At 35.5% G+C, this 24,590-nt stretch overlaps 1 protein-coding gene across 3 annotated transcripts in view; it reads right to left on the bottom strand.

Moving 5' to 3' along the window:
* LEPR (leptin receptor) overlaps nt 1-22,794 on the bottom strand; it is an 89,421-nt gene extending 66,627 nt beyond the window's left edge. The window contains exons 1-2 of one of the 3 annotated variants that reach the window (XR_004955220.1): nt 15,823-21,276; nt 15,481-15,525 (exon numbers count right to left, since the gene is read on the bottom strand). The gene's annotated coding sequence lies outside the window, so the exon portion shown is untranslated. Of the gene's footprint in view, nt 1-15,480; nt 15,526-15,822 lie in introns of all 3 variants that reach the window. The other 2 variants (XM_036234921.1, XM_016159145.2) reach the window with 2 other exon arrangements.
* Nucleotides 22,795-24,590: the final 1,796 nt, after the last annotated feature.

Below are 24,590 nucleotides of genomic sequence, written 5' to 3'. Positions count from 1 at the left end.
TGGGCAGACCACTGCTGCCTGTACGAGCTGCAATATCTCTTGAAGGGATCACAGGGGACTGTTGGACTGCTCCAAACAGCAGCTTGTCTCCATGTGATCTGTGACTTATGCAGGACTGTGCAGACACAGAAATGGCAGAAAACTGAGGCCATTGGCCTAATGGTCCTTGACTCCTTGAGACCCTGTCCCATCCAATGCACAAAGTGTCCGCTGTGCCTTAACAGGCAGCTGCCCCTGCCTTGGGGTGGTGTATTCTGCACAGTCAACAGGTCTCGGCCAGCAAAATGAGCAAAGTTCAAGGAATATAGTGACGGGAAGATCACTGCTGCCGGCACAAGATACAGTATCGCTTGGGCAGATCTCAGGGGTTTTATGGTATCTGACTTTTTTGGAGCCTCCAGTCTCACAGCTGGTAGCAAATCTGGTGCTGTATAGGCCTGAGGGGCTCATGCCTCACCGAGACAATGCTGCACCTCACCCACAAATTACCTGTGGCAAGTCTGCTCTCAGGTAACCCAATTCTACCCCATGCTTTCCTTGGGTCATGAATTCAACAGCAAACAACAGTACTTATTTCATATGGCCCACGCAAAGCCCATTCATCTGGAAGAAGCATTTGATGTCAGGCCACAAACTCATGCCCGTGAGCTTCATTAATTCTTAAATAGAGCCTGACTGTTCTATTTAAGAATTAAATAGAACAAGCCAGAGGTGGGCAGCAGCTAACCTTGCTATGATTGGAAACTTGTACAGGGAGGCATAGAAACAGTGCTGGCATGTAAAATGACAAAGCCGTGACAGGGGGAAATTTACTCAATAGACCCAGGAGCCTCCCGGAGTCCCTGCGCCACCCAACATGCATATCACCCAGAGGCTCTTCCAATTTCAGAGACTTACAGACAACTGACAGGCAGTGTCAGGCCTTGAGAAGCACTGGTCCCTCTGCTAAACTGCTCTAGGTCAAGGATGGAGGATAACCAACTGCTGCCTATAGCGTGATCTCTTCCACTTACCTAAAATTTCAGCCTAGGCAACAGCCATCTGAGGATTACTTTGTAGCTCCCACCAAGTATCCCTGAGCAATCAAAGGCAGCAGCTAACCTTGATCTACTGGGGAGCTCCTCCCAAGGGACTACAAAACCAATGCACCTGGAACCTGGCATGAGACCACAACAGAGCAACTCCTGACTAGTCCCATAAGCAGTACACACAAAGGGTGGTCTCAACAAGTACACAAGCCTGTTAGGGAAAATCTCACTCAGTGAGGTCAGTTCCCACACAGCAACTCCTACCCTATGGATGCAGCCAATTCCCACAATTAGTCAGCCTGAGCATTAATTCCATCCACTGATGTACGAACACCAACAAATGCTTAGCTACAACAGAAGATTGCACACAATCCACACAAAGATCATGTCCAGACCCCCCGGCACAGGAGATCGGAGAGAGTGTGCCACTAGGCCACACAGGTTATCTTCCACATAAGGCCATCTGGCCAAGGCTGAGAGATAAAACAAATATTCCTAACACATAGAAATGAATACAGAGAGACTAATAAAAGGAGAAAACAAAGAAATATGCCTTAAATGAAACAACAGGAGAAAACTCCAGAAAATAAGCTAAACAAAATGGAGGCAAGCAACCTATCAGAGACAGGGTGCAAAATAATGTTTAGAATGCTCAATGAACTTAGGGGGAGAATGGATGAGCACAAGGAGAACTACAAGAGAGAGACAGTAAGCATTAAAAAAAAAGGACATAGAAACCATAAAAAAAGAATGAGATGGAAATGAAGAATACAATAACTGAAATAAAGAAGGATTCAGCAGTAGATTGGACAAAGCAGAAGACTGAATCAACAAACTAGAAGACAAGGTAGTAGAATATACCCAATCAGAACAACAAAAAGAAAAAAGATTTTTTAAGAAATGAGGATAGTTTAAGAGACCTCTGGGACAACATGAAGAATAACAATATCTGGATCATAGGAGTACCTGAAGGAGAAGAGAGAGAGCAAGAGACTGAGAATCTATTTGAAGAAATAATGACAGAAAACTTCCCTAACCTGGCAAAAGAATTAGACTTACAAGTTCAGGAAGCACAGAGTCCCAAACAAGAGAAATTCAAACAGACCGACACCAAGACACATCATAATTAAAAAGACAAAGGTCGAAGACAGAGAAAGAATCTTAAAAGCAGCAAGAGAAAGGCAGCTAGTTACTTACAAGGGTACCCCCATAAAAATGTCTGCTGGAAACTTTGCAGGCAAGAAAGGACTGGCAAGAAGTATTCAAAGTTAAGAAAAAAAGAGTATCTACAACCACGAACACTCTACCCACCAAGGCTTTCGATTAAAATGGAAGGTAAGGTAAAGAGTTTTCCAGACAGGGAAAAGCTTAAGAAATTCATCACCAACAACTAGTATTATAAGAAATGCTAAAGGGACTACTGTAAAAAAAAAAAAAAAAAAAAAAAAAGGAAGGCATAAAAAAGGAAAAAAGAAATATGAATAATAGAATGGTAATAACTATGTACCTATCAGTAATCATGTTAAATGTAAATGGATGAAATGCTCCAACTGAAAGACACTGGGTAGCCAAATGGATAAGAAAACAAGACCCATGCATATGCTGTCTACAACAGACCCTCTTCAGATTAAATAACGCTCACAGAATGAAAGTAAAGGGATGGAAAAAGAGATCTCGTACAAATGAAAAAAAATGGAAATGAAAAAAATCCAGGGTAGCAATATTTATTTCAGATAAAATAGACTTTAAAACAAATGCTATAATAAGAGACAAAGAAGAAAATTACATAGTGATAAAGGGATCAATAAATCAAGAGGACTTAACCCTAAAAAATGTATATACACATCCAACACATGAGCACCTACATACATAAAGCAATTATTGACTGACATAAAAGAAGAGATCAACAGTAATACACTCATAATAGGAGACTTTAACACCCTATTGACACCAATAGACAGATCTTCCATTGATTCCATCAATCAACAAGGAAACAATAGATATAAATGACACATTAGACCAGATGGATTTAATTTAAAATTTTTAGAGAATTTTACCCCAAAGCAGCAAAATATATATTCTTCTCAAGTGCACATGGAACATTTTTAAAGAATAGACTACATGTTAGGACACAAAACAAGTCTCAATAAATTTAAGAAGACTGAAATCATATCAATCATCTTCTCTGATCGCAATTGTATGAAACTAGAAATCAACTACAAGAAAAAAAATGGAAAATACACAAAAATAATGACTAGGTTATCAATGAGATCAAGGGGAAAAAAAACAAAAGATATCTAGAGACAAATGAAAATGAAAACACAACTCAAAATCTATGGAACACAGATAAAGCAGTCCTAAGGGGGAAATGCACAGCAATACAGGCCTATCTCAAGAAACAAGAAAAAGCTCAAATAAACAATCTAACTTTACACTTAAAAGAACTAGGAAAAAAACAGCAAACAAAGCCCAAGTGACTAAAAGGAAAGAAATATAAAGATCAGAATGGAAATAAACAAAATAGAATCTAGAAAAACAACACAAAAGATTAATAAAACCAAGAGCTAGTTCTCTGAAAGGATAACCAAAATTGACAAAACCTTAACAAGACTTATCAAAGAAAAAAGAGAGAGGACTCAAATAAATAAAGTCAGAAATGACAGAGGAGAAATAACTAAGGACTCCACAGAAATACAGAGGATCATAAGAAAATGCTATGAGCAATTATATACCAACAAATTGGACAATCTGAAAGAAATGGGTACATTCCTAGAAACACACAATCACCCAAGACCGAATCAAGAAGAAACAGAACCTTGGAATCAAGCAATTACCACTAATGAAATCGAATCAGTAATCAAAAATCCTCTCAAAAAACAAAAGTCCTGGACCAGATGACTTTATAGGCGAATTTTACCAAACATCCAAAGAAGAATTAACATCTATTCTTTTTAAACTATTCCAAAAAAATTCAAGAAGAGTTTCTGAAGGCTCCCTGATTCCTTTTATGAGGCCACCATTATCTTAATTCCAAAACCAGAAAAAGACATTACAAAAACAAACAAACAAACAAACAAACAACTATAGGGCAATATCTCTTATGAACATTGATGCAAGAATCCTCAACAAATATTAGCAAACCGAATTCAGCAGTATATTAAAAATATCATACACCATGATCAGGTTGGATTTATTCCTGGGATGCAAGGTTGGTTTAATATCCATAAATCAATTAATGTGATACACCACATTAACAAATCAAAAGATAAAAATCATATGATCATATCAATAGATGCAGAAAAGCTTTCAATGAAATCCGGCATCCATTTATGGTAAAAACTCTCACCAAAGTGGGAATATTGGGAACATACCTCAACATAATAAAGGCTATATATGAAAAACCTACAGTTAACATCATATTCAATGGAGAAAGAATAAAAGCATTGTCCTTAAGATCAGGATCTAGACAAGGATGTCCACTTTCACCATTCCTCTTCAACACTGTATCGGAAGTCTTAGCCACAGCAATAAGACAAGAAAGAAAAATAAAAGGTATCTGAATTGGAAAAGAAGAAGTAAAACTCTTGTTATTTATCGATGATATGATACTATATAGAGAGAACCCTAAAGATTCTACCAAAAAACTGTTAGAACTGATCAATGAATCCAGTAAAGTAGCAGGTTACAAAATTAATATTCAGAAGTCAGTGGCATTTTTATACAGCAGTGATGAACTTTTGGAAAAAGGAATTAAGAAAACAACCCCATTTATGATTGCATCAAAAACTTGGGAATCGAATTAACCAAGAAGGTAAAGGATTTGTTTTCAGAAAATTATTAGTCATTGAAAAAAGAAATTGAAGAAGATACAAATAAACGAAAGCATATACCGTGCTCATGGACAGGAAGAATCAACATCATTATCATGGCCATACTACCCAAAGGAATCTACAGATTCAGTGCAATCTCTATCAAAATACCAATGGCATTTTTCAGAGAGCTAGAACAAATCATCCTAAAATTTATATGGAACAATAAAAGACCCTGAATAGCCATGGCAATCCCGAGAAAGAACAAAGTTGGAGGTATCATACTACCTGATATTAAACTATACTACAAGCCTACAGTAATTAAAACAGCATGGTACTGGCATAAAAACAGATACACTGATCAATGAAATAGAATAGAGAGCCCAGAAATAAATCCACGTCTGCACACTCACTTAATATATGGCAAAGGAGGCAATAATAAATAATGGGGTAAAGACAGTCTCTTCAGCAAATGGTGCTGGGAAAATTTAACAGATACATGCAAAGAAAAGAAACTGGACCACCTTCTTACACCGTATACAAGAATAGACTCAAAATGGATTAAAGACTTAAATATAAGACCCGAAACCATAATACTTCTAGAAGAAAACATAGGCAATAAACTCTCTGATATTGCTAACAGTTATTTCTTTTCAGATATATCTCCTTGGACAAGGGAAATAAAAGAAAAATAAATAAATAAATGAGACTACATCAAACTAAAAAGTTTTTGTACAGCAAAGGAAACCATCAACAAAACGAAAAGACAACCGACTGAATGGGAGAAGACATTTGCTTATGATACATCTGATAAGAGGATAATATCCAAAACATTTAAAGAACTCATACAATTCAACAATAGAAAAACACCCCGATTAAAAAATGGGCAGAAGACCTAAAAAGATATTTCTCCAAAGAGGAAATACAGATGGCCAAAAGACATATGAAAAGATGCTCAAGGTCACTAATCATCAGAGAAATATAAATTAAAATCACAATGCGATATCACCTCATATCTGTCAGAATGGCTTATCATCAATAAATCAAAGAACAAGTGTTGGTGAGGATATGGAGAAAAGGGAACTCTCATATACTGTTTGTGGGATTGCAAATTGGTACAACCACTATGGAAAACAGTCTTTAGATTTCTCAAAAAAATTAAAAATGGATATATCTTTTGACTAAGCAATTGCACTTCTGGATACTTATTCAAAAAACAACCAAAACAATAATTTGTAAAGATCTATGCACCCCTATGTTCATGGCGGCACAATTTACAATAGCCAAGGTATGGAAGCAACCTAAATGCCCATCAGCAGACAAGTGGATAAAGAATTTATGGTTCATATATACAATGGAATATTATTCAGCCATTAAAAAAAATGAAAATGAAATCCTACCATTTGCAATCACATGGACAGACCTAGAGGTTATTATGCTGAGTGAAATAAGTCAGATAAAGAAAAATACTGTGTAATTTCACTTATATGTGGAATCTAAGAAACAAAAAGAACAAACTAATCAAAAACAGACTAACAAATATAGAGGACAATCCAGTGATGGGTAAAAGGGAGGAGGTTCGGGGGGCTGGGAGAATGTGGTGAAAGGTTAAAGAAGTACAAATTAGTCACGGGGATGGGAAGCACGGTATAAGGAATGCAGTCAGCATTAATGTAATGTCTAGGTGGAGAGCCAGAAGAGAGAAGAAGCAATTAGGGGGATCGTTTTAGAAACTATATAAATGTCTAACCAATGTACTGTATACTTGAAAGTAATAATAAAATTAAATTTTAAAAAAATGAGATGACATAAAATTAGCTTTGAGGCCCAAGGCTACTTTGAAAGCAGTGTGGAAGATGGCTTGGAGCATGTGTATGAAATGCCAAGTGTGGCACTTAGTAAATAGGAACTTCTTAGCAATGAAAGCTGTGTTAGTTTTCATGCTTCAGTAATCCCTGTCCTACTAAACACAAGATTGCTTTGAGATTAAGAATATATACTGACACATTCACTTAAAGAAAGTTCTAGTGAATTACAGAAAGCGTAGTGTTCTTTTTTCGTATTAGTCAAACCAAAATCCAAATCATTACAAATGTATTTCCTTTTCTAGCATATAAAACAATTATGTTCCTTTGCAGGGAAAAAGACCTCAGAATGTACAGACAAAGGAGTACATAGAGGGAAATTAAAATTCATAAATAATATTTCACCAAAAGACTGAAAATTAATTTAAGAAGTTACAATAGAACAGCAAAAGGGGAATATTGAAAAAGTAAAATGGAGAAAATAATAAAGAGTTGAAAGTAATAAAATAGAAAGCAAACATATAAAAGAATCGACAAACATAAAATTGGTGTTTTAAAAGATAAGCAAAATTAATAAAATTGTGATGAGATTGAAAGAAATAAGGACAAATAACCAATATCAGCAATGAAAGCAGGACATAAATACAGAATTAATTAAACTAACTTTATGCCAATTAACTTTGAAATTTTAGATGAAATGGATAAACTCTAAGAAAATATAATTTACCAAAGCTAACACAAAGGAAAAAGAGAAAGGAACCAAGAAAGCTGAATGTTCCTATAACCAAGTAAAAACCTAATCCATGGTTTTATAAAAAATCTGGTTTCAGTGAAGATTTTTAAAATAGAACAAATAATTTTAAACCAGCAAAAACTCTTCTAGAGACTAGAAAAAGTCAACACTTGGCAGGTCAAATTTATAGTTAATATAACCTTAGTACCAAACTATAAGAAGAAGAACTTGAAAGACTACAGCCAATCTTATACATGAATATAGACTTCTTAAAATCCTTGACTATGTATTAGCAAATGGACTTCTGCAATGTTGAAAAGCTCATATAGCATGAGCAGGGCTGTCATAGTGAAGGTGGTGGAGCTGAGGACTACTATGATTTAATATTTTAAAAATCAGTAAATTTATCCTATTAATAAATGGAAGGAGGAAACCCATCTGATTATATTAGTAACTACAAAAAACATTCGATAGCAGTCAACATCATAGCGAAAAAAAAAAAAAGATTTGCAGGCTAGAAATAGAAAGAATTTATTAAATCTGTAAAAGGGTATCTACCAAAACCCAAAGCAAACATCATTCTCAATGGTGAAATGATTCCCACTGTCAGCATTTCAAATCAATATCATACTTAAATTAAGGTCCTGGTCAATGCAGTAAGAGAAAGGGAAAATGTTTAAAGATTATAAAGGAAGAAACAACTGTCATTATTCATAAATGAAAAGAAAAGTAAAAAATCTAAAAGTATCTATAGGTGAGTTATTTGACTTAGTTATAAAACTCAGCAAGATTGTTGGGGAAAAATATAAAATATAAAACTTAAGTATTTAAATACTTCCCAACTTATTCTAAGGCCAGTTTTAGTGATACCAAAACCAGACAAAGGTATCACAATAAAACTACAGACCAACATCTCTTATAAATATAAATGCAAAAATAATAGCAAACCATATCTAACAATGCATAAAATATAATTTATCTAAGGAATGCAAATTTAGTTTAAAATATGAAAACCAAACAATTTATCAATCAATAAATCATAATAAAAGACATTATCATCTCAATAGAAAAAGCATTTGACAAACTTCAACACTATTTAATGATAAAAACGTTCAACAAACTAGGAATAGAAGAGAACTTTAACCTGATAACAGCTACATATGAATAACCCACAGCTAAGATTATATGTAATGATGAAAGATTGGATGCTTCCTGCTAAGATCAGGAACAAGACAAATATATTCACTTCACTTCCTATTCAAGACTGAACTAGAGATTCTATCCAGGGCAATTAGGCAAGAAAAGAAATAAAAGTTGTCTAGTTTGGAAAGAAAACAGTAAAATTATCTCTATTCTCAGATGATATGACCTTGTATATAGAAAACATTAAAGAAGTCACAAAAATGTTACACCTAATAAGTTTGACAAGTTTGCAGGATATAAAATAATACTCAAAAATCTATATTTCTATACACTGGCAATGAACAATCAGAAAAAAAATGTTTTTTAATTTCACTTCTATTAGTATCAGAAAGAATAAAATACTTAGTAATAAACTCAACAAAATAAATGCAAGATTTGAATATTGAATATCATAAATTATTGAAAGAAATTAAAGAATACTTTTATAAATGGGAAAACATCCCATGTTCAAGGACTGAAATATTTGATTTTATTAAGATGATAATACTTCCTAAATTAACCTTGTATTCGATGCAATCCCTTCAAAATTCTAGTTACATTTTGTGCAGAATTTGACAAACTGACTCTAAAATTCATAAGAATATATAAGAAAATAGCCAAAACAATATTGAAAAAGAACAAAGTTGGAAGACTCACAGTTCCGATTTTAAAACTTGCTTCAAAGCTACAGTAATCGAGATAGTGCAGTACTTGTATAAGGACAGAAATATAAATCAATGCATTAGATTTGAGATTCCAGAAATAAATCCTTACATTTTTCTCAATTGATTTTTGACAAGATACCTAGACATGGGGAATGAACAGTCTTTCAACAAATGGTGCTGGGACAAATAGATATCCACATGCAAAACCTAATTAAAAGCTAAAACTATAAATTTCTTGTTAGTAAAACACAGAAGTACAGGCATATTTCAGAAATATAGTGGATTTGGTTCCAGACCACTGCAATAAAATGAGTCCTATGAATTTTTTGGCTTCCTGGTGCATATAAAAGTTACGTTTACACTGCACTGTAGTCTATTAAGTGTGCAACAGCATTAGTGTCTTAAAAAAAAATGTGCATACCTTAATCAAAAAGTACTTCATTGCTAAAAAAATGCTAACCATCACCTAAGCCTTCAGTAAGCCATAATCCTTTTTGTTGGTCTTACCTTCATTTTGTAAAACATTCAATATCTGCAAAGCACAATAAAGTGAAGTACAATAAAATGAGGTATGCCTATATAAATATTCATGATTTTGGATTAGGTAATAGTTTCTTAGATATGACACCAAAAGTACAACAAAATAGATAAATTGGACGTCATTAAAATTAAAAACTTTGGAGCACCAAAGGACATCATCAAAAAAGTAAAAAAGTAACCCACAGAATGGGTGAAAATATTTGCAAATCTATATCATACAAAAGATTTTTATCTGTATATAAAGAACTTTTACAACACGACAATAAAAAGAAAAATAACTCAATTTAAAAAATAGGCAAAGAACATGTCTCTACAAAAGATATACAATGGCCAACAAGCACATGAAAAGATGCTTAACATTATTAGTCATGAGGAAATCCAAATCAAAACCATAATGCAATACCACATCACATCCACTAGGACAGCTATAATCAAAAGGACAAACAATAACAAGTGTTAACAAAAAATGTGGAGAAATTAGAACCCTTGTACTTTGCTGGTGGAAATGTAAAATAATGAAAGCTGCTTTGGAAAGAAGTTTGGCAGATTTTAAAATGTTAAACATAAATATGACTCAGCAATTCCACTCCTACATATATTCCTGAGAGATACATACATTCACACAAAAACTTGTTCACCAACATTAGTAGCAGCATTATTCATAATAGCCAAAAAGCAGAAACTACCCAAATGTCCATCAACTAATGAAAGAATAAACAAAAAGTGGTATATCTATCCAGGGATATATTATTTGGCCATAAAAAGAAATGAAGTACTGATCCATGCTGTAGCAGAGAAACAAAGAGAAGAGGGAGTGAGGTGACCCAATTATCCATAATCAGAATCAATAAACAATAAAGATATTACACTCATACCATTAAATATATCCAGCAATGAAAATGAACAAATAATAGCCACTGTTAACAACAGCTAGGCACTATTTCAGGTACTAAGGATACAACACTAAGCAAAACAGGAAAAAAATCTGCTTTTAATGGGTTTACATTCTATTAGAAATGAGACAAAAAAAAATAACAAGTCAAACAGTATTTTACAACTGCTCTTGTTTTTTACATAAATAATTTTATAATTATCTTATTTATGGGTGGTGATATTGGTTTCATCTGCATTTATAGTAGAAATTATGTCTTTTAAAAGTGTACTTAATTTTCGAAAAGGGTTATCTAAGGTTTAGTATATGTTTAAATTCATGAGCATGTTAAATAGGTACTAAATCATTAAATAGGTATAAAGTTGAAAACTAAAATAATGGCTCCAATTGAATTACTGAAATGGGACATAACCAGATGTACCACATGTGAATCCAGTGTGGGACCCATTGTGGAAACAAAGGAGATTTAAACATGGGCAAGTAGTAGACCATACTTCAGATTAACAGATTTGACAATGTTACAGTAACTGTTCTAAGATGTGCACACATGTATTTAGGGTAGAAGATCACATAGTCTAATATGCTTTAAAATAATTTTTCTTAGAGAAGTGTGCTGAGAGTGGGGGAATGAAAATTTTAGTCTTCTAGAAATAACCAGCACGTCTCCAAACTTTGTTTGCACATGGGTCTGGAATGTGTCTGAATCTCAGGAAGGATCCTCTTCATGAAGCAGCTCAGATATCCTCACTGGTTGAGCTGTGTCTGCTTAATTTAAAATACTAACTATTATCCCAATCATTGGACGTTTCCACACTCCATTTAATCACTGAATTTTTGATAGGTTTCTGGGTTTCCATTTTATTGGGTTGTTTCAATGATTTTTTTTTTTACATATTCTTGAACTTTAAATGACTAAGGTGAGAAATTATTAGTATTTCAAAAGGTGGTAACTGCTATGAAGAAAAGCAAAGGAAAGGAAAAGAGAAAGAGTATATTGAAAGGTAAGAAGATAATCAATTTTAAACAATAATAAGGGTAGTCTTCATTGAAAAGGAGACAACTGAACAAAGACTTACAGGAAGTGATGCCATGTGGATATCTAGGGGAAGAGCACTCCAAGCAAAGGAAGTTAAAGTGCAAAGACAGTCTCTGATATAGATAAGGAATAGTAAAGAGACCAGTGCGGCTAGAAGTGAGTGAGAAAAACAGTAGGAAGTGAGCTCATACAGGTAAAGGTGTTGGGCGGGGGGTAGATCAGGTAGGGCCTTGTAGGTCATCCTGAGGACTTTGGTTCTTACTCTATATGGACTAGAAAGTCAATGGGAAGTTAGGAATAGAAAAGTGACATGATCCAACATGTGTTGTAAAACAACAGCTCTAATCGCAATTTTGAAAATGGATTATGAAAAGCAAAGGATAAAAAGCATAAAGAGCAGTTAGGCATTCCTTGCAATAATCCATGTGAAGTATTATGGTAGCTCAGACCAAAGTGGCAGCTGTGGAGGTGATCAGAAGTAATTCTGCTCTGGATTTTCACTGAAGATAGAGCAAAAATGATCTCCTGATACATAACATCCGAGGTATGAGGGAATGGGAGAAATCAAAGATGACTCCAAGCTACTTGAAGGATGGAGATGGGGAAGACTGCAAACAGAGTAAACTTTGGCAAGATAAAGATTCCATTTGGAGTACATTGAACTAAAGATGTTTACTAGAGATTTAAATAGAAATGTTGAGGAGTAGGCAGCTGGATACAGAGGTCTGAAGTTTAGGGAGAGAAGTCAAGGCTTGAGCTATCATTTTGTAGTCATCAGTCTACAATTATAGACTGTAGGGAAAAAATTGACAGACTGCATGAAATCATCAGAGTATAGAGGGAAAAAAAAAGAATTCCCAAGGACTAACCTCTAAGACATTCTAAGGTAAAAACTCTGAAAGAAGAGGAGCAATTGGCAACGTAGATAGAAAGGAGCGGCGAGTGAAGGAAGAACATCAAGAGTACTTAGTGTCCTGGAAGTCAATAAGGTGATGATCATGACAATGTGCCAATAGGTGAAATAAGATCAACACTGACAACTGGCTATTAGATTTAGGGAAAGTAATTTCACTGGGGACCATGCAGGAGTTGTTCTAGCTGAGTACTGAAAACAAAAGATTGATAGGAATGGGTTTAAGAGAGAATGTGAAGAGATAAATTTGAGATAGTGAATATAGACAACTTTTTCACAAAGTTTTTGCTTTAAAAGGGAACAAAGAAATGGCTTAATCTTACAAAAACAAATCTATAAAATAATACTTCCTATATTTGTATAAAATTTAAACAAAAGCAGGTTAAACTAAATTCGTGATTGGGAAGGACCAAGCAAGAGGTTTCAGAGTATTAGCAATATTATTTTTCTTACATGAATAGTGGGGTATTTGCTGTATAATTATCCATTATAATGCTTTATTACATGATTTATCAACCAGTACACTTATTGTGTATACTTCTCCCTATAAATGTTATAGTTGTTAATTTTTTTAAATAGATCATATGTGTGAAAAGACTACAGATAATGTCACTATAGTCACAAAAGTTTTTTAAAAAGTATTTGAAAAGGAATATTCCAAATTATATGCAGATCAAATCTGAATTAAAACTCCAAAAAGTTATATGTACTAGGTTGGGCCAGTAGGTGAACGTTTGTGCCTTTCTGATTTAATTAAAAATGGAATTTGAAAATCACATAAAATCTTAAGAAATAGAGCAGACTATAGCCCTTTCTTCAATTTTAGCTCCTTAGGACATGGGGTTTTTTTTTTACTACTATATGTATGTTTGGCTCTCAGCATGAAAATGCTGTACAGTATCTGCCAAGATAATTCATTTTTTCTGGATATTTTAGTTTTATTTTCAAGACTCCCTGAGATATTGTACTTCGCAAACACAAACCATTTGGTTATATAATAGTGCTCTAAGTGTGAAGATATGACCATTTTTTTGTTTGTTTGTTTTGTTTTTTTTTTGGTAAATTGGTGAGAGTAAAGTCTCCACACTACAAAAGAGGAATAGAGCTACTGTCAACCATGATGACTCTTCTAAGCCATGAATGAGTTGACTATAAACCTTGAGCAGTCAGATCCAACCACTATTTTCAGTTGCCTTCCAATAAGCAACGAGAAGCCAGGGTATTTAAGTTCTACTACTCTATGTTCATTCAACTACTAATTTGCTGAAATCTTTGAGCATCTATTTCAAAGGAGATGATCATCTACTTCACCAGAGAATATGAAGGAACACAGATGTCTGAATGATTAGTGACACTTCCAGCCCCAAAGCCAACAAGCACTGAAACTAAGTTAAAATGTGTTCATTAAAAAATATTCAAATCCATTCCACTTTCTCAAACTGCATACAAAGCACATGCTGGTAGAAACATACTACTTTAGATCAAAACCACCCAAAAGAGCCAAAACACTTTTAAACCTATTCTAATAACTTATGACTAAATCTCAGATAATTTTGAACTACAATAACAAAAGCCATACTAACATTCTCTATCTGCTTAAGCCAACAGTTGTTTGTTGTTTTTTATCAAAAGGCAATGAAAGGTTAGATGACACTTTATAGTGCCCATTTCTTATAAAACTTTTTGTGTGTGTCAATTCCTAATTTCTGGTTTATCTGTTTAGTTAACCTCTGCTATTTTCTGGGATTCATTCCAAGACAAATCAAATGCATTACTAAACTTGGCATCTCTGCTCCTGAGCTTAATTTCAGAGAGCCTCTGAAGTGGTCTGAAACCATTTTTTTAATATTCTGCACACAACTTTAGCATAAACTTTAGCATAAAGTTGTGTGCAGAATATTAAAAAGTAACAACCACTGCTCAAGAGTAGTAACTGGTTTTAAAAGGTGCAATTTTTGTTTTCCTCCAAAACCATTCTTATGTTCTCCAAATGTACAATAAGAGAATAAATATGATGCTAAAGCCACACTTTTTTGTTGCAGTGTGGCACATACTAACTTAAAGTTGAACATGATTCTTTAAGGTAGATGGAAAGATGATCTAAATATTTACATATAAACAAAATATTTCTAAACCCTTTTATAAGTGCTTTACTCTTTGATTTTTGATTGGAAAACCCTAAAAGCACAACTCATAAATGCATATAAAACAAAATGCCAACACTAATATAGATTTTTTTATGTCATTAAATTATGTATCTAGTAAAGTTTGTAACATGTTAATGAGTTAAAGAATTATAAATTTTTAAGTTGGGAAATATCTTAGATATCATTAAAAAGCTGTCAGAATCTTTACTCAATCCTCTAATTTGACAGATGAGGAAACTGAGGCCCAGAGAAGTTAAACTAACAGCATCATGACAGATAAATGGCAATCATACCAAAATTCTGACTACAAGCCCAAAGCTTTGAAAGAGTACTTGTTTCAAGATATTTTAATACTTATGGGAAGAAAAGTTAACAGAGGGCACTCCAAAGATCCTCAATATAAGGAACTATTTCAGGCTTACAAAAGCCAGTGTCATCTTCTGTTTGCAAATACAAGTCCTAGAAATAGCACCCACAACCACCATTTTTCTAAACCTCATAATACCTGGGGTTTCCAAAAGGATTCCTTGGTAGCGTTTCTTTCTTTTTCTCGCTCCTAGAAATTCCTTTAAATAAGTTAAGTGTTTTGGTTGGGACTAGGTTTTATTTTGATCTCTTTTAATTTTCTTGAGATTAAGAGAGGGTGGTAAACAGAGGTACAGGTCTACAACACATTTTTTTCTTTTTTTATCCAAACCAATAAATCCTTCCTCCCAGCCCCAGGGCTTACTGGTTTACGTCGCAGTCCCTTCAGTTTCCGAAGCGGGACGGAGACCTAGAAAAGAGTTGGCGGGGTGGCACGCAGGCAGGTGAGCTCCCAGGTTGGGCGGGCTGCCCTCAGCCACGTGGCCCGACACCCCTCACCCCAAGCCCGGAGCTCGGCGGCACCTCTCCGGCTGCCCGGTAGGCGCTGGCTCTTCTAGTGGTGCCGCCGGGCCGCCCCGAACTCCCAGTCCCCAAGTGTCCCGCGGGCTCCACGCGGGTCACGCTCACCCCAGTGCCCCGCTCTTCCAGGTGCCCAGAGCGGGAAGAGGTTGCTTTAAGGGGTGGAGAAGAGAGAAGCGAGACCCACCTCGATGCCAGGGTCCGATCGAGAAGAAAGGCGGAGATGGCGGCGGCGCCGGGGCTGGGACACCTGCGTCGTTGGTGCTCAGCCGGCGTGGTCTCTGCGGTGGGGTGGCTTCAAACTTCTCGCCAGAGGTGCCTGGCAAACTCTCAGGAGAGAGGAGGGCAGCTGAGTGTGTGGGAGGAGGGGCTGAGGGGGAGCGCGTGGGATGGGAAGAAGGGAGGGACAGCCTGGTGGCCGCACGCACGCCCCGCGCTCTGACAGCTCCGGGGCGGGTGAACAGACCCGGAGCAACGAGGGCGGTGCGCAGGTGACCCGGGTGGCGGCGGGGAACACTGCTGCGCGTGGCCACCGACCTGGAGGAGGAGGGAGCTTGGGAAGGAGGACCCCTTACCCGCCTACTCCGGAGGCCAAGAGCAGAGATGAACCCAGCAGAAAGGTGGCGCCGCTACTTCATCCAGAAGTCAGCTACTGCGCACCCACCCAGTGGTTGTAAGACTGCATCAGGCTGAGGTTCCCCCTGTTCCTGCCACCTCCAGACTTCCATGCCTCTATTCTGCCAGGTGTAGAAAATGCTGCCATAAAGACTGCAATGACTGAGAGGAGTGGGAAAGGAAAGCAAAAGGAAAAGACCAGAAGCAATGAAGTAGTGAGTTTCCTGTCATCAGGGATGTTTCAGCCAAGCACTTTGGTCATACTTGTCAGGACGGCTGAAGAGGCCACTCATGCATCAAGTGAGGGGTTGGACTAAATGACCACTTACCTTTCAATCTTCAAATGTAATGGCTTTTGACGTGGCAAAAAAAGAAAAAAAGCATCCTTGAACAGTCTGATTCCAGCCTCAAAGGAAATAGACGTTTTCTTGCTCTCCACTCACTATATTCATTTGTGCATTCGTTTATTTATTAATACATTTTTATTGAGGACCTACTGTGTGCCAGACATTATACTAGGTGCAGTTATTATGTTTCTTGAACTTGGAGTTGTAACACACAGGCAAGTATTCATATAACTACCTATTGTGATGGGTGAGATGAAGGAAACAGGGTGAAGAATGAATAAAGGGAAGTAAACATACTCTAGACTGGGCGGATGGTTAAAAGGTTTCTAGAATTGAACTTGCCTAACACCGTCATAGGAGGAGGCATCAGAAGCACAGAGAAAAAGTAGCTCAGAGATGGGGAGGGCCATAAGCAAAGTCTCCTGGCTCCTCGGTCGAGCCACTTTGCGAAGTTATAAGGCTTTGTAAATGGAAATGTTCTCCTATAGGAATATCCTTCCAGGAACATTGTCACTTTTCTGAATAGCATTTGAATTTCCTGACCACTCGTTGAGGCCACTTTATTCAGAAATTTCATATTTGTGCACTGAATGGACTTTCTGGGGGCATCTGTGGTAGGCAAAAATAACTGAGAAACACTAACCTTTAGGTTTTCATCAAACCTCAAAAAACAGACCAAATGTCTCCATTGGATGGAGACAAGAATTGGAGTAGAGATACTGACTTTCCCAAATTATTGTGAAATAAAACAACATAGCAGAATTCTTAATTAGGTAATTGGTATAAACTAGCATTTTCGTTTCCCAGGGCTGTCTTAATAATGACCACAAACAATGCTTAACACAACTGTAATTTATTCTCTTGCTGTTTTGGAGGCTGTAAATCCGAACTCGAGATGTCATCCGGTCTGTACTCCCTCCCATTACCCTAGGGCAGAATCTTTCCTTGCCTCATCTGATTTCCAATAGCTCCCGGAATTCATTCACTTGTGGTTGGATCACTCCAATCTCTGCCTACACCTTTACATGGCTTTCTCTATGTCTGTGTCTCTTCTCCTTTGTCTTTTATAAAAACACTTGTCATTGAATTTAGGGACCATCCAGATAATCCAGGATGATCACAATTAGAGATCCTTACTTAATTACATCTGCAAAGACCCAAAAAAGGCCCCATTCACAAGTTCTGGGTTTTAAGATGCAAATATACTTTGGGGGGAAAGCCATTCATCCTAAAGCCAGTAGACTAATACGGATCAAAATTATTGTCTACTGTATTAGGGTGCCATTCCCATCATTGTTATAATAACATCATTATTATAAATTGCATTGATAATAAGTATAATTGTTTCATTGTGAACTACTGAAAATAAGTATCATTAAATTGGGGCATTATGAGGAATAACTGCCATAAGGAAAAGCATTAGAGGCCCAAGCCTTCAATTGATGTTTCAATCACAGGCAATAGTTGAAGGACAAGTATGACTCCTCGAAGCTACCATTGTTAAATTAACACAGAAATACACCCTACTCCCATCCATGGATTTCTGATAATATGATCCAATATTGAATGTCTGCTAGGCACCAGACTTTCTAGGCTATGTGACACCTTTGAATCTCATTCCCTCTGGCACAAAGTCTGCTGTGTATCTGAAGCCTGATAAAGAGTTGTCAAATGAGTAGAAGAGTAAAAAATAAATCACTATCAATTAACCAGGCAATTATTAACACATTAAAAAAAACTTCTCTATAAGAAGAAGATAGGATTTATTAGAGCAAAACAGACTAATGCCATGACTCATTTGGTATTTTCTTGAGTGAAGAAAAAAGTCACTAAAAGAAAATCTTTGATTTAAAAAAGAAAATAATGAGATCACCCATCTTCTTCTTCTTTTTTTTTAAAAATCAATATTATGCCTATTTACACAAATACAGATCCTGCTGGGAACAATCGATCATGACTGAAGTTACAGTTACTTAAAATGAATAAAATATTTTGTCAAAGTATTTTTGTTGTTAGTTTCAAAAAAAACCGTAAACCTTATTCAACTATTAATTTCATAATATTGATAACAGCACTTCTTAAAACGCTTTACAAACAATGATTTTACTGACTCCACTTGCCCTGGTTCACCTCTTTCGTCTTTGACTTCCCTTCTCACTCTTTCACTCTTAAAATTTTTAAAAAATAAACCAATATGTTAGTAACTATCAAACTGAGTCTCACTTATTAACTTATTGGATCATAGGCCCATGCTTTAACCAGTCGTGATGCCCAATCAATTGGAATATGATGACTATCCAGGTGTGAGTAACCTGTGCACTCCAGGAAAACAGAAAATGGAAGGAGAGTTGATCTAACCCTAACTGAATAACTTAGAGCAGGGGAAAAAGTGGTACCTCAAAGTAACATTAGGGTGCTCTAACTGAAGGGAAAGTGAGCAAAAAAAGTACAGATATACACAATAGATGCTCAAAAAGGTTTGTTGGAATATTGTTTAATTAAAACAGTCCTTCGCCCTGTCAACGGTGTTCTAAATGTTTTCTGGAAAGTCTTTTAAAATGAAATGATATTTATAACTATTGATTATATGTCTAATTACTACGCAAATCTTAAAAGTTTAGATTTGTGAAGAACTTTGCAAAATACTTTTATATGCATCAGAAGCCATATTGCTGAACTCTCATTCACACTTATTATGAGACCTTGAATAAGTTTCTTATTCTCTGTCTCAGTTTCCTTTTAGGTAAAATAGAGGTAATAATAATAAACCCTCTGAAATTTCATAAAAACTAATGAGATAATGCCTTTAAAATAGTGCTTATTACCTAGTACTCTATTATGTTTACTTATTATTGTCTCATATACATCTTCACAAGATCTCTGGAAACCATTCGGGTAGTCACACTTTGGTCATTCATTGTTCCTTTAATAGATAATCAGTAACTATTACATATCAGGCACAATTACCAAGATAAATGGCACAGGTCCTTTCTACCCATGAGGCATCAAGTGAGGATCCCCATAGTTCACCCAGGTCGGCATAGGGTACTTCATGGAGAAGACCAAACTGTAGAAGAAAAGGCATAAAGGGGGAAAGGCACAGTACCCTAGAGGACTGTAGATAGTGTAGCTAGAACCCAGGATACGTTCAGAGAAGTATACCTGGAAAATACATAGAAGTCTATTAGGAAGAACTTTGAAGGTCATGTGGATTTTGACAAGTTATATAGTAAAAATGTTACCTACTATTCACAGTGGAGTTGATTCACCATTCACAGAGCATGGACAATTTTTTCCCTCCAAGGGTGATGATTGCTTTACTTATTTTGCCTGCATCTGTTCTCCGTGTAATTAATTAATTAATTAATTGATTTTATCTTATTTTCAAGAAAATTGGGGCAAATCAGTCAACCTGAAACAGGAGAATTATCTGTAGACTGTTATTTAAACATACATCCACAGGCTTTGACTTTAACCAGTTCAGTTAAGTATCCAAAGAACCACTAAGCAATTTGACAGCTTATGATATATATGCCCTGCTGTGACATCCAGATTGGTCGTGTGTGAATTCTTTAAGTCTGAGGCACCAATACTCTGCCTTTAGGATAGAGATATTCAACAAAGTTTCCTTGTTGTTGACCAGCCTTATATTCTACATCCCATTAGTAATGCCAAAAAGGTAGGAAATAAATGGTAGAGGCAAAAAGTCATTACTATTAGCATTTAAAAACTGTGGGAGATTGCCTAAATGTTAAAATTTCACAAGAGTAATTTGAGACTATTTGGTTATCATGATCCTAAAAAGCACCACTAAGCTTGGTCTTTACTTTGTGGCTTCTGTGTTGCTACAATTTCTCTAATTTATTATTTTTATTGGAAGGGAAAAAGAATGATGGAGTAGAAAAAAATGGAATCTCAGAATGTGATGAGGTTTCATGAAATGGATACAAACACATTTGGATCTAACAGTAAAAGAGGTGTATTTTCAATCTTAAAAGATGCTATGTCAAAAAAATAATTCGATGCCATTAATTACAATAAATATTCAAGTACATTCTTGGATTTGAGTAAATGCCATCTTATATTTAATTGTATTGGATTGTATTAGTTGTATAAAGAATATAAATAAAGTAATGGATTCTGAAACCAAAGTAAATATTAGAAGAGAAAGCCTTTCATATAAGGTGTTTAAGATTTGAGGTCACTTGCCATGTCATTTGCAGATAATTAGCAGGCCAACTTATTTATGTAAATGGTAGCCAGTACCGCTGTCTACACCAGAAATATATTTATCAATGGAAAGTTTAGAGCAGATAATGTAAAAGCTGATTTAATGAAAGCCTAAATTCAATTCTCTACATTAAAAACAAACAATACCCCTAAAACACATTTCATTTTTCAATTTAGCAATTCAAAGTAGTTAAACAGCAATGAACGAAAAACACTTGCATGCTTAAGAAAGGAAATTAAAGAACAAGTAAAATAAATCTGAGTTTCCAGGTATTTAAGAAACAGGATAATTACTATCAACTATGATGTTTGGTTATCTTAAGTGCTAGCAATTTTTTCCTTGAATGAATGACATTCAAAATTCTTCTTACTAAAATACTACCTCCAGATCCAAAATTTGATCCAAATTAACCAGGAGACATAGTTCCTATAATACTTATTATATAATATTTTTATTCAAATAATTGCTCCATATATCCTTTTTGAGTGAATGAAGTATTTTATGAAAGAAAGACAAAGGGAACAAATATATGTACGACAAATGAACATTTCACTGTCAAGTTATAAATGATTTTAAAAAATACTAATGACAAGGAAGTTTAGACGTTAAAATATTTTAGGAAATTCTTATACACTTCTAAGAAGTTCTTAAAATGCATTCTTGGGGTACAGAAAGAAAAATAAAAACATCTACCATTTATCTTAAAAAGAGATGTTTAGAAAACAGTTAAATGAATACTTACCTACACACAAATGGGCATATCATTCCTTTTAGGAATTTTAGTTCCTGTGTAATATTCTTAAGATATGGCCTTGGTCATTTTATACTGCTACTCAAAAATATCTATGTTTCTCCACTGCCTAAAGAATAAAGTTTAAATTGGGCTGGCACTCAAATTCATTCTCAGTGCATTGTCTGAGTTACTTTACCAGTGTTTTTTTCCACTGTAAAGGGCAACTTGCAGTTACCTAAACACACTTTTGCTTTTTCACTTCTTGCTTTTGTTCAGCATTGTTCAGCATTCTATTTGATCCTGAATGGTCTTCCTCCATTCCACAACATCTCTCCCTCAAATATTGCTCATCACCATCATCTGATGGTGAGGATCCAAGCCAATATGCCAAGATACAACTAAATTGATCCTTCTTTGTAATCTGCCAAATTAGAGCTATGCTATTTATGGGTTATGATCATTTGCAAATTGATTTTGTAACCATTTTATTATAATATGCTTTCTGATTTTTATCTAATTGTTAGTTGTGCATATATCTATATAAAGGCTCTGAGAGTAAAAGTTGTGTTTTATCAACTTTTCTTTATCCCCTAAAGTGCTTATCACAGTATTTTGGATGTAGACATTGCTCAATTAATATGCATTGGACTAAAGTATAAAAGACAAATCTTGTAGTTTTCCATTTGTGTTATTAAAAAGAACAAAAACAAAAAAACTTTGTTATAATTACAATGATTGTTTACCTATAGTACTGTTAAAAATTCACATGTCAAAGAGAGATTTTTCACTGTTTGAGAAAAGCATCCTAAGAACTGTTTAGAAAAAATGGGATTCTGAGCACACTAAACTTTGACTTCCCCAGGCTGCTGTTCCTCCTGGGTCCTGCATTTGATTGTAGCCACCAGCCTAGTGCTAGTCTCCATCTCTGCTCCCTTTTCACGGGTTAGCTGCCATCCAGATTGGCACATGTCAATCACTTCATCCTGGCTATTTCTCCTGACAGAGTTTTTGCACAACCGAAAGCCCAGGGGGCCATTGTAAGAAACCAATAGCTTCAGTCTACTCCTGAATAATCCCCTCCCAAATGCAAGTTTTCTATGTCTGTCACTAGTTGAGCCATTAAATGGTTAGAGTTTTATAACCCTATAAATTTATAACTTAAGTCATTGGTCTATCTCTATTTTAATTAATGTGTTTAATGGTAATTTTTAAGTGTACAAAGTAGAAAAAGGAAATAAAACTTGTCCATGTAAAAAAAAAAGATTTTTATTCTAAATTTCCATAGAATATATATTATAGGAATTCTATATGTAATGCAATCTCAATTGATTTAAATACACACACACACACACAGGGGGAAAAAAAACATAAGAAATACACTAAAATGTTAACAGTGGCTATCTTTGGATTGGGGGATAGTAGATGAGTTTGTTTAGTCATTAATTTGTACCTTTCCAAGTTATCTACAATGACCATATGTTACTTTTATAGTCAGAAATAAAAGAGTTATTTGAAAAGATCAAGGTAAGATCATGAGTTCTTTAGAAAATATTCCTGGGAACTAAAGCCATTCTGATACCCCATAAGGCCTGGGGCAGCTCAGTTACTATTGGAGGCTGCTCACTAGTAACCTGCTCCAACTTGCAACTCATTTAGGCTCTTAATCTGTTGGAACATCTTTTCTTGCCCCTTAGAACACTACTGGCATGAGTGTGGGAGACATGTATTATTCTGACTGCCTAAAAAGCTATTTAACAGCAATGAAACTCACAGTAGCTATTTGAACTGTGACCATAAAGCTGTTAAGAGTTGAAAGGCAAGTCAATGAAATTGTTTGTTTACAGAAAAGTCTGCTTTAAATAAACAGTTGGCTGGAATTGTTTCAGAATTATGCAGCTAAATGAAGTTTTCATAGGCATTTCAGATTTAAGTCCCTATGGATCTTAAAGGAAAGTAGCCAATATTTCTGATAATCCTGGTGATTATGACACACATACTCTAAACTAATTTTCACATAGCACAAAGCACTTTATTCTCTGCAGGAGTATAATGGGATTTGAGAGCAAAAAGCATCAGGCCTATTCACTGGCAAAGTCTCATAGTTAATGTACTACAAAGTTTACAAATTAACAATGAAAGGCTAAATGTTTTGGGGGGTTGATTTTTTTTTCTGGAGCCTAGTTTCTAGTTCTAAACTAATGGCTAACAATATCTTGTTAATTATTTGAGGTACTTGCCTTGATCATATCAATGCAACATTAAGGAAACCTTTATTAGTAGTGGCCCTGCTAGATAGATACACGATTCAAACATATTGTGAAGGATACCACTATTTTCTCAGCCAGCTCCCCTTGTCTTCTTTGGTCCAAGTATTTCCTTTTGGCAGAGAAATTGTTCCTCCTCTGACTCTAAGCAAGCACATGAATCTAGTGGGGGCTGCCAGCTATGGTATCCTGGCTTCAGAGGTCATATAGCATGTGGTCTAAGCTGGATCTTTCATAGCATCTCACACTTCTGGCTCTGTAAATGGTCAATGGGGTGAGAACATGACTAGAAAAAAAGCCGATCAAGATTGTTCTTGAAGACTTTTCAAACAGGAAATGGGATGGGGGTGGGGACCAAGGGGCAGAAGGCAAAGGAGTGAAGAACTATTTCTCCTCAGATGGCGAATATACGTGGTTGTGAGCTGCAGCCGCCAGCTGCCAGCTTCTCCGCCATATGAAAGAACACAGTCTGAAGTAGAAAACAGAATTTGAATTTCAAACCATATAAGCAGGTGTTCAAAAAGCATGACAATTTTTTTATGCAGTTAAACTTAATTTCTTCAATGAAATCTTGTTATACCAATAGATAGAAATTAAACCTCAATGAATTCAGGTCCATGTTTCTTCCCTAAGTTCACTTCTAACTTCTAAGCAGGAGACAATGAGATGAAAATGTACGCAGGGCCCAGGGTAAGCAAAGTTTCTGACCCTTGGTCATCTGCTGAATTTGTCATCTGACTCCTCATCCTATCTGTTTTTCAGGTG

Source organism: Rousettus aegyptiacus, unplaced genomic scaffold (assembly GCF_014176215.1).
Source record: "Rousettus aegyptiacus isolate mRouAeg1 unplaced genomic scaffold, mRouAeg1.p scaffold_m13_p_1, whole genome shotgun sequence".
Classification (NCBI taxonomy): domain Eukaryota; kingdom Metazoa; phylum Chordata; class Mammalia; order Chiroptera; family Pteropodidae; genus Rousettus; species Rousettus aegyptiacus.
Note: the sequence above shows the minus strand (reverse complement) of the source record. Positions and strands in the feature narration are given on the sequence as shown.